This window comes from Sturnira hondurensis, unplaced genomic scaffold, assembly GCF_014824575.4.
Source record: "Sturnira hondurensis isolate 20B ecotype Veracruz unplaced genomic scaffold, ASM1482457v3 Scaffold0015509, whole genome shotgun sequence".
Taxonomy (NCBI): Eukaryota; Metazoa; Chordata; class Mammalia; order Chiroptera; family Phyllostomidae; genus Sturnira; species Sturnira hondurensis.
In genome coordinates, this window is record NW_028088140.1 from 11,887,209 (window position 1) to 11,899,329 (window position 12,121).

At 37.1% G+C, this 12,121-nt stretch overlaps 1 protein-coding gene across 1 annotated transcript in view; it reads right to left on the bottom strand.

Moving 5' to 3' along the window:
* ADIPOR2 (adiponectin receptor 2) overlaps positions 1–12,121 on the bottom strand; it is a 102,532-nt gene that overhangs the window by 23,833 nt on the left and 66,578 nt on the right. The gene's annotated exons all lie outside the window — the stretch shown is intronic.

Consider the following 12,121-nt stretch of genomic DNA (forward strand, 5'->3'; position numbering starts at 1 on the left):
TTTTGATATTGATGTTAAGGTGCTTTGGGCTTCATCCTATAGGCAAAGGTGAGCATTTAAATGATATGAGGTTGGGGCAAGCAGAGTGTTATTAAATTTGCATTTAGAAACTATTACTGTGTTAGCCAAAAAGTTCATTTGGTTTTTTCCATAAGATGGCTCTAGTAACGTTTTGTTGTCTTTAACTTCATTCGAAACAATTTTGTTAGACTGTGTTCTGTCCTATCAGTGTGCATTTAAAAAACATCAAAATTGGTGAATTTTTAGCCCTGGCTGGCGTAGCTCAGTGGATTGAGCGCGGGCCTGCGAACCAGACGATCGCGGTTCGATTCCCAGTCAGGGCACATGCCTGGGTTGCAAACCGGTTCCTTGCAGGCTAACTACCAGCAGGGGACGCACAAAAGGCAACCATACATTGATGTTTCTCTCCCTCTCTCCTTCCCCTCTAAAAATAAATAAATAAAAATCTTTTAAAAAAAAAATTGGTGAATTTTTGCGTAGACATCTGAATACTGAAGATGGAAGAAAGTATGTGATATTTTCATTATATTATGTTTTATTATTTCAATAAAGATAAAAACACAACTGAAACACAAAAAAAGGTTTGTGCAGTGTATGGAAAAGGTGCTGTGATTGATCAAACATGTCAAAAGTGGTTTGCAAAGTTTCGTGCTGGAGATTTCCCACATAGACCAGTTAAAGTTGATAGTCACCAAATTGAGACATTAACTGAGAACAATCAATTTTATACCATGCAGGAGACAGCCAACATACTCAAAATATCCAAATCAATAAAGTTATTGATGAAATGAAAAATGTATCTCTTATTTTATGAAAAAAACCATACGGAGTTTTTGGCCAACCCAATACTTTGGCAACAGGGAGGTCACATTGAAAAAGGGAAACAGGAAGGAAAGGAAAAATTAAGTACTTTAAAAGTTTAAAGCAGTTGTTCTCAACTAGGGGCAATTCTCCTCCACCCAAATCTCAGAATACATGGAATCATTTTTACTTGTCAAATTCAGAGGTATGCCACTGGTGTCTAGTAGGAAGGGCCAAAGCACTGTTAAACATCCTACAATGCAAAAGAAAGCTCCCACAACAAAGAACTACCCGGCCATAATGTCAATAATGTTTGAAGAACTGATCAGAAGAAAAGAAGAGAGGATCTATACACTTCAAATTATTTATGCCACCATCCAGTATTATTTGTTTACATCAGAAAAAAATATTTTATCAGATACTTCACTGTGAGAAATACTGATAAGTAAGCTACTTTGAAAAGTGGTTACTAGTGTGAAGGCTAAATGGTAAATAAGCATCCATTCAAAAAAAAATTTTAAGTATCATCGAGCAGCTACTATCTTACAGATGAGAAAACTAAAGGCAAATGATCTGTTCAAAGCCACACACTTACAAAATGCCAGAGCCAGAGTTCAACTCAGTTTCAAAGCCAGAGTTCACACAGTTTCAAAGTATGAACTTTGAAACTGTGTGAACTCTGGCTTTGAAACTGAGGTTAAATAAACTGCCTGACTGTGCAGGTAACACATTTGACCCAAGGCCACAACACACACAAGCAGACCTTGTTTTGCATGGTAGTGAAGGCTAGTAAAAATTATTGAAAGTCAAAATCACGTAAAACAATCTTAAAAACCAGTGGGGAAAATGACTATTCCATGACATTAAAAAATTTGTCAAAACAACTTTCAGTTTTAAATGTATTGAGAAATTTTAAAAATAGCAAAACTATTATTTATTTCATATGCTATATTTTAAAGCAGAAACATTGAAAATTAAGTTTATTTGTTAAAAACTTACCAAGAGTAACTGGAACATGTTTGTCTTCTTATGGTATAACTCACAAAACAAAGTGAGCAATCTTTTCTATGCCTTGGCAAATTGTTATACCCCTTCCTAAGTTGGCATGAGCTTTCATCACTTTATTCTTTGCATTTTCAGTGTGGTAAAATATATTTAAGTGTGTCTTTAGTTTGACCTTTTTACCTGTATTACTTCTCTGGACATCTTCACCCTTTTGGTCACAAACACTTTACTCATTTATGTTGACAATTTTGCCTTCACTAAGTATCTCTGGTTGCCTATTTAAAATCTCTTAAATGGTGGCAGTGTCAACATTACTACAGTCAGCTATTTCTCCTATAATCCATTTATGTTTCCCTTTCACTTTCAGCATTACCATTTTCTTTTCTTTGCTTCACTTTTATATTTGTTAGCTGATTCCCACTTTTGATTATCCACTTTTGTAAAAAAATTAATAGGTTTATCACCGGGAAACAAAACAACTATACACTTGCCTGTCTTGTGTATTATGAATAACAAGACATACAATAAGCAGTCACTAGTAGACTTCAAAAAGTGACATAACTGGTTACTCACTGACCATGATACTCATATATCTTTTGTACAGTGACCTGTAGACTGAAGAGCTAGCAGTAAAGTTTGTGCCTTAGCAATTATAGTAAATACACCATGGTGACTAAAATTTGAATCATACTGTTGAGGAGCTATGATAAGGGACCCTTAAATGATAAGGGTCCAAGCAGGAAGTGAGTTTGTTCCCCAAAGCTTTATGGCCTTTTAACTATCTGACCCTGACTCAGAATAAGATCTCAGAGTTCTTTGAATCCTATCTATTTGTTTAATCATTTCTGCCTGACAATGATTAATTGGTGTATGTATACATGCCTGTGAAAACAGAACCCAATAAAAGCCTGTCAAGGCAAGGGTCGAGGCACTCTCCTCTTGAGAGAGTAGCCAAGGTGCTCCGAAGCCTTTTCTCCCCTTGGGAGAAAAGCCACACTGTCCCTTTTCCTTCCCAAGACTTTGTAGTCTGTGTGAATTTGTCTCATCTCATCCATAATGCTGAGGACTGCAGGAGCCAGGATCTGTGTCAGAAAGTGCAACCTAAAATGACAGTTCTCTAAAGTATATTTTATCTTTGGGAAGACTGAACCATGGAGATAAAGATGAAAAGTCTTTAACATCAGTCTAATATGAAATAATTCATGAATCTCCTGAGCATTTATCTGTTTTAGCCTGACGCAGTTCAACGGAGCAGCAATTTTCAACCGGTGAGTCACAAGATTTTTATAACGTGCAATACCTGACCATTTAGTCAGGGGAACTGACCTATTTTCCCGTAGACTGTCAAATAAAAAAAATGACAGCAGCCAAATACAACAAAATCATTTACCTGGTGTAAATGATCAAAATTATACCTATTTTTGTCAGGTCAGCAAAAATATCTATCTTTAGTGTTTCCCAGAATTTTAGTAATTAGTTTGTGTGCCATGAGATGAAAAAAAGTTGAAAATTACTCTTATATAGTAATTGTTTAAAAGGAGTTTTAAAAAGAAGAGTAAAATATAGTCTCTGTTTTCCATGGGCTTACACTCTAATAAGGGGCTGAATTAGCCATATAGATGACTATTAACAGAGGTATAAGATATAAGAGAAAGTTTAAAGAGAAAGAGTGTAGGACTCAGGAACTAAGTTGCATGAGGAATAGAATTTTGAAAAGATGAGATAAACAACAGTCAAGAGGGAAAAAGAAAAACAGAATACCATTTTGAGGAAAAGAGACTACTTCAGTTCAACTGAAACTTAGGATGCATTCAAATTATATGTTGAAATACTCAGTAAACAAAGTGCCACAGAGATCCACAATCATAATTCCATCTACAATTGGAAGATTAAGGTCAAGGAAATGGTAAAACACAAGGGCTAGAAATAGTATATCTTTTGTGTCTGCCTTTATAGAGGTCATTAAGAACTGAGACCTTCTATATTCATGTAATTTATAAATAAGAATCTAAAGCCCTTAAACCTACATGACTTTATCATTTGTTTCAGGAAATTCTTGTCCAAGAAGATATGGATATAAACCAATAAATAACTTCATTATTTGCTTTAGAAACTTCTAAAAAGATTCATTTAACTAAACAACAGCCTGCGCAACCAACTCCTTAGTACAATAAAGCGCAACCAACTCCTTAGTACAATAAATTGCTCAGTTAGGCAAACCTGCTTGCTTATCAAATAAAAAACATTTGCTCATCAAAACTTGCTCAAGCCCTGGTAGCTCAGTGGATTGAGCTCTGGCCTGCAAACCAGAGGATCGCGGTTCAATTCCCAGTCAGGGCACATGCCTGGGTTGCAGGCCAGTTCCCAGCAGGGGATGCATGAGAGGCAACCATACATTGATATTTCTCTCCCTCTCTCCTTCCCTTCTAAAGATAAATAAATAAAATCTTAAAAAAAAAAAAAAGACTTGCTCAACTAGTCCTAAAGTATCCAATCACAAGTTTTGCCTAGTGCCAATTACGTTCTGTGTATTGAAAGACCTGCCTTGTCTGTGTCCATATCTATGAGTTGTGTGGGGTTTCTCTTCTTTTCTCTTTCTTTTTAAAAATCCCTTCATCTTTTTCAGACAACTATACAGTGACTGATTACCAGAGGGATGGGAGCTGTAAGAGGGAGAGTTAGAAAAGAGTAAACAGGGTACAAATGGTGGAATCTGACTTACAGTAATGAACACACAATATACAGATGATGTATCACAGAATTGTGTAACTGAAACCTACATAATTATACTAACCAATGTCACTCCACTAAATTTAATAAAGAAAAAACAAAAAACAAAAAACAAAAGACCTATCCTTAGACCCCTAGAGCCCAGACCCCAAAACCCTATACACTTCCATCCAGGATCTCACCTTTCTGAAACACTTACGGAAGGAACTCTTTAGGGCCATGCTCTCTCTCACTGCAGCAAGTATAAATTTGGCTTAGTTTGAGCAGTAGGTTATTTTGATGGTCTTTTTGAAAAGCTGACAGGCTAAATCCAATCTTAAATTTAGAGTTCTGAAACATGTAGTAAAGGCATTAGCAAGCTGATACAGCTAACAAATACAAACACAAGGGTTAGTAGAAATTATGACATCTACAAAAATAATAACTGAAAGAGTAAGCATGAATAAGTGTGTTACCATCCAACAGAATAAATATAATATCTAGTCTACATGAACGTTCATTTTGGCTTTCCTAGAAATATATATACTCTTAGCCTGCACAGACTACAGGAGCTCCTCAAATGAGATGCCCACGGACTTAGTTCTTATTTGTACCAATTAGCCTACAGTAAAATTGGTTTTGTTTTGGTACGTCATTTCATCGCAGAATCTATGATGTTAAGTGAGGACTTGCTATAGTTTTCTCTACCAAAGCTTGATGAAAAAGACCTTTGAAATTGACCAATTTGTTTTCATTCTCACATAGCAACTCTCTCTCATCTTAACTGAATTTCCTTAGTAGATTTTTTCAAGAAAAGAAAATAAAGTGATTGGCAGACAAAAATCAATCTAAAAGTTAGCTACGTTATGATGAACTAATATACAGTGGCATTCTTATGTGTGTGCTTAAGTCAGTTCAACAGAATTCATTCCTGGGCTGACTAAATAAAAGTTGGCTCCTGATCCCCATTTATAAAAAAAATCTGGAGCAGAGGAAAAGTAGGACAACTATAGAAGCTGTTTCCTTTACTCAATTTAACACCTTGAAAACTCAGAGATGAGAAATAAAGCCATAAAATTAATGATCAGGGCAACTTGATTTAAAATGCCTCTTTTATGTTTTTGTCTGAAGAAACTTACAAAATGCTTAACTTCTTTTTTTTTTTAAGATTTTATTTATTTATTTATTTATTTATCTTTAGAGGGGAAAGAGAGAGGGAGAGAAATATCAATGTATGGTTGCTTCTCGTGTGTCTCCTGCTGGGGACTGGCTCCTGCAGGGAACCGGCCTGCAACCCAGGCATGTGCCCTGACTGGGAATCGAACCTCGATCCTCTGGTTCACAGCAAAATGCTTAACTTCTAAACTTCAGCAAATACAATTAAAAGAGCCCAGGCTTTAGAGTCGGGAGCCTAGAAGCAACAGTCTATTAATTTCAACCAATACATATTACACATTTCAAAAAGCATTTTGGATGATGGAAAACTACTGGATCAGGAATCTAAAGAGCTGGATTGTAGGCCCCAACTGCCTAGGCTTACTTGCTACCAAACCTTCCACTCCACTGTACCCCTGGATCCTTCGTTCTGCTATGCTAAATATTTTACAGGTTAAGACATCAGAATATATAAATCAATACATGTTAGCTATTATTATTACCACTACTCCATTATTGTTACTTCTGGGTCTTCACACTGCTATTCCCTTTCTCTGAATAGGCTAACTCTGAAACACTGTCTGTGCAGGCACACTGGCTAACTCTGAAACTCAAGTTTGATCTCCCAGCCCCATCTGCAGGAAGAGTTGCTCCCACAGTACCCTGTACATACAGTTGCACAGTATCACAAATGTACTGACTTATTTGCCTGTCTCTCCCACTACACTGTAAACTGCTTACGAGCAAAAAACATGTCTTATCTTTGTATTCTCAGAGTGCCAATACACATTAAAGAAACTATAATCATCTGCAGAAAGAATAAATGCATGTGTACACCTACAAAACTAAATGACTTGTGGTATTCCCACCACTCTGACATGCTAGAGTTGTGGGAATACCACTCTAGACTGGTACTTGAAAGAAAGTTGGTACTATTTAAAAGAAATTGGGAAGTCAGAGGGAAAAGCTGGTGGGGAAGGGAGCAGGCTAAACTAGTTCAAATTGAAAAATGAAAGGTCCAATAACAAGCCAGTACTAACATGACAGATTAGGAAATCACCTCTATGAAGATTGTTAAAGTCTAGGGTGGCTGAGATACATGAATAAGTTTAGGATTTGCTGCAATTACATCATTTGGGTACTATGACAAAGGATGGACAGGTGAATTAGTATTTATTGTGTACTAATGACATGTCAGGCACTGTATTAAGTACTTTTACAAATTAAAAAACCAAAGTCTCAAAACAACTTTCTGAGATGAGGATTTCTATCCCCATTTTATAATGTGGAAATCCAGATGAAGTGTGGTAAATGAAGAAATGGAAGCTAAGAGAGGTTACACAGCTCTAAGCAGTTACCCTGATTCCTAACCTAAGATATTATCTTAACTTTTTTAATATGTGTAGGTATTATTATACTGATTTACAAAATATGAATTCATTTAAGATGAACTAAATTCATGGTCAATTACTGTAATGTATTCTTTTCAAGCTAATATTTAAAATAAGCTGTCATGTAGAGGGTCTGTTAAATGTGTCTGACACTTAAAGGAGGAAAGAAGTCATTTCCTGGCCCAGCAACCCTACTCCTCAGTATTGTCTATGGCTAACAGAAATGCATCTGTTGTTCACCAGAGACAAGAGAGTATTCAGAGGCACTATACATAATAGCCCAAGCCTGGAAAAAGTTGAGACAGCCTTCAACAAGAGAATGAATAAATACAATACAGTCTCACAAAGAAATACTACAGAGCAATGAAAATGAACAATCTATACTAACTAAATACAGATGAATTTCACAAACCTGATAGTGAGTACAAAAAATCCAATACAAGACTACAAACTGAATGGTTTCAATGATATCAAGTACAAAAACAGGCAAAATTAATCTATGCTTTTAGAAGTCAATATAATTAGAGGGAGACTTGACTTTGGGTGGTGAACACACAATATGATGTACAGATGATGTATTATAGAGCTGCACAGCCGAAACCTATATACTTTTATTAACCAATGTCACCCCAAAAAAGTCAATAAAAAAGTCAGGACAATGGTTACCTTTAGGAGGAGAGGAATAGGTAGTGACTACAGTGAGGTCAGTATAGTAAAAGGGAACCTCTGGTTCCCTCTATTCATTAATCACTCTATATCCACTTATGACTCATGTACTTTTCTGTATACAATTACATTTCACTAAGGGTTTTGTTTTTTCTTTTAAAGACCCTCCCACACAAAAAGGTTTGAAAATAATGATGTAGAAGAGATCAGGGATTCAAACCAGGTCTCTCAAAATCCAAAACCCTACTTTACCCTCCCTCCCGCCTCCCCGCCTTTTATCAAACTGTTCCCTTTGAAATTATCTATTGGTTACACAGTAACGATTTCCCTAAATAAAATCAATCATGCTAAAAGTAGCCATTAAGTAATGTTGCTTAAAACAACGACACCTAATTGGACTAATCTATAAAAAATTATCTTTATTCATCTTTTATCCTTCAACAAAAAAATGTTAAAACTATACTGAAATTTGGAGATTGAGAAATCCTTAGAAACCATCTACTTAAACAACTTCATTTCAATATAAGGAAACTGAGGCCCCAAGAAATTAAGAATATTGGCCAAAGTCACATAGCTGGTGGGCAGTAAAAGGCCATGGGTAAAACTCAAGTTCAATTATTCATTCATTTATTTACATAAATCTTTATTTGGCAAATACAACAGTCTCAGACTATTCTAGGCACTAGAGATAGACACTATGTGCAGGCGAATGGAAAAAAAAATAATAACTAAGTCTCTTTTTAAGAGATTTCACAAAGTTTAAAGAACAATTAAATATACAACCAAAATCTAACAGACTGACTTTGTCCTTTAGATAGGATAGTCTTGCCTTTTTAAGGTCAAATGTAAGCAAGTCTTTTCTTTTTGAAAAGAAATAGACATCCAATGATGTACACTACGTCTAACATTGTTAAGTACTTTCCATGGACCAGGCATTGTTCTCAGTGCTTCACATGTACTAACTTACTCTCACAACAGCCCTGCAAGACAAGGTATATATTCTTACTATATTACTATTATTCCATTTACAGAAGAGAACACACAGCTCCTCTGGGGCTAGCATTACCCCGATGGAAATTTCATACATCTATAACCTATATATGCACTGTGAAGACTGTTATCATTGGCTCTCAACTTTTAAACATGCCCAAGGATCACATGGAGGAGCCTGTAAAATATAGGGAATCGGTTTCCAGTCCAGTACTCTTTCTTCAAAAACAAACAACAACAACAACAACAAAACCTTTGCTTCATAAGGAACCAAAGACATTAACATCTCCACTGCCTCAAATAAAAGACTTTTAAACATAGGGAAATTGAAGGTACCTGTGCACACAGATATTTCACTTGATGCTACCTGAGAATCAACTCCACAATTACAATAAATCACTATCACCTATCACAGGTCCTCTTTTCCCATGATTCTGACCACCTACGGAAAAATGTCCCTTAAAATGTATTAAAGGCAAATAACCACTGAAACTGCCAAATCACACTTTTGACATAAACCAATGAAAAGAAAACCCAACCCCCAGGAAGAAAAAAAGAAAAAAGATCCTCCAACAAGAGTCCTGGTGTATAACAAATCCAATGGAGCTTCAGTTTCCTTATCTGCAAAACAAAAATACTACTAATACCTATTCCATAAGGCTACTTCAGGAATAAGATACAAAGGAATGCATTATTCTATCATAGATTAAAATAAGTATGTTAATTAAGTTTCCCTGAACATCAAAATAGCATATCCCAGTATTTTCTTTCTGTACATCTCAAGTAGTTTATGGAAACTACTTGAGACAATTTAGACATATAACTCTAAACTGGCTGCTGATGAATTCATTCAACAACTATACCATTTCATGGTATTATAAGCCCGCCATGAAAGACTGACTAGGATAGGAGGATGGGGTGCATAAAAGACAAGATTCTTCCTACATGGAACATAGAGTCTATAAGCAAAAATAACTGTTAAACAAATATATAAGTTATGATATGTTCTGTTAGGGAAAATAAAATGTATGGTTAAAGAAAATATAAAATGAAGTGAGGATAGAAATTTTGAAACGGGTTTCTCTAAGGAAGTAAAACTTAACCTTAATACTAAAGGTGAGCAGCAATTAGTATGAGGAGGACATAAGAACCCTCCAGGCAGAGTAAATAGCCATGTGTGAAGGCTTTGAGGCTGGGGAGATGCCAGCCCCTTTAAAGAAGTGAAATAAGCCCAGTGGGGCTGAGGCTCACTGAACAAGCAAGAGAATGTCTTGAAATGAAGTTAGATAGGCAGAGTTGAGATGATACAAAGTCCTGTAAGCTATGGAAAGGAGTAAGGATTTTATCCTAAGTACAATAGGAAGCAAACGTATTTTTAAGAGTAGGAATGGCATAACAAACTCTGCATTTTTCAGAGCTGTGTTTATCAACTGTGAAGAACATACTGAACAGGAACAAGTAACAAAACAGAAAGTCCTATTAGAAGGTCTAGCCCAATATTCCAGAAAGGAAACAATAGTATCTTAGACTACAGTAGTGACAGTACAGATGAAAAGAAATGGACTGTTAAAAGTTGAATTGATGCAACTTCAGTTTTGTAACAGGTTTGACATTAGCTATTTTCAAAGTCTTCAAAGAGGTTAAATAATTAAAATCTTCAGCCACAACTAACTTCAGTAGAACTCCTGATAAAAGCTCAAGAGTCTACTGTGACCACAGTGAGATACCACTTCATATCCAGTAGGATGGCTATATTTAAAGGCAGACAAAATCAAGTGTTGGCCAGGCTCTGGAGAGAGTAGAGCCTTCACACATCGCTGGTGGGATGTAAAATGGTACAGCTGCCATAAAAGACAGTTTGGCAGTTCCTCAAAATGTTAAACATTAAAGTTAACATATGACCCAGAAAAATCATTCCTATGTATATACTTGAAAGAAATGAAAACATATCCACACGAAGACTGTGTACATGATAGTTCACAGCAACATCATTCGTAATAGCCAAAAAAATGAAAACACCACCATTGATTCTAGATAAATAAAATGCAGGATAGCTATACAATGGAATATGATTCAGCCATAAAAGGGAATGAAGTTCCTGTACATGGTACAACATTATGCAAAGTAAAGGGGCCAGTCACAAAACACCACATATTATATGATCCACTTATATAAAAAGTCCAGAACAGGTAAATCCATAAAGACAGAAAGGAGACTGGAAATAGCCTAGGATTAGGGGTTGGAATAGGGAGTGACAGTTAATGGGTAAGAGGTTTCTTTGGGGGATAAAAAAAAATGTTCTAAACTTAGATTGTAACCGGTAAGAGGGGCGGAGCCAGCAGCAGAGAAGAGTCGGGCAGGAAAGATCCCCTGACCCAGGCGCACAGGCAGCCAGAGTAGCAGCGGGGTGGCAGCACAGACCCAGTGAGGGTTCGGGGCAGACTGACCCCAGTAACACATTCGTGCGCAGATAGGCCAGCAGAGGAGTGAGCAGTGAGATGGACCGTGCAGGCCCCAGAGGGCGAACCCAGTGAGTGCGCAAAGCGGCAGGTTGACCAGAGTTGCACCTTCTCCAGCAGAGGGACAGACGCGAGCCCGGGAGGCGGCAGGAGGTGGCAGGAGACAGCAGACCAGACTGCCACTGCTTTCCTTTGACCCCGTCCCCACATAGAGCGGCACAACCCAGCAACTGAGTTGCCCTGCCCTGGTGAACAACTAGGGCTCCACTCCTCATAGGTAACAGGCACAAACAGCCCAAAATATCGCTCTAGAAGAACTCAAAGACCCAGAGCCTATAATTCTAAGCAAAGAAGAAATAGCAAACCTCTCAGACGCACAGTTCAAAACACTGTTTATCAGGATGCTCACAGAACTGGTTGATTATAGTCACAAATTAGAGGAACATATGAAGGCTAAACTAATTGAAATGAAGGGAAATGCACAGGAAACCAATAGTGATGGAAAGGAAACTGGGGCTCAAATCAATGGAATGGACCAGAAAGAAGAACGAAACACCCAACCAGAAAAGAAGGAAGAAAGAAGAATTCAAAAAATGAGGAGAGCCTTAGGAACCTCCAGGACATCTTTAAACGTTCCAACATCCGGATTATAGGGGTACCAGAAGGAGAAGAGGAAGAGCAACAAGTGGAAAAGTTATCTGAACAAATAATAAAGGAGAACTTCCCCAGTCTGGCAAAGGAAATAAACTTCCAGGAAATCCAGGAAGCTCAGAGAGTCCCAAAGAAGTTGGACCCAAGAAGGAACACACCAAGGCACATCATAATTACATTAGCCAAGATGAAAATGAAGGAGAGAATACTAGAAGCAGCAAGAGATAAGGGGACAGTCACCTACAAAGGAGTACCCATCAGACTGTCAGCTGA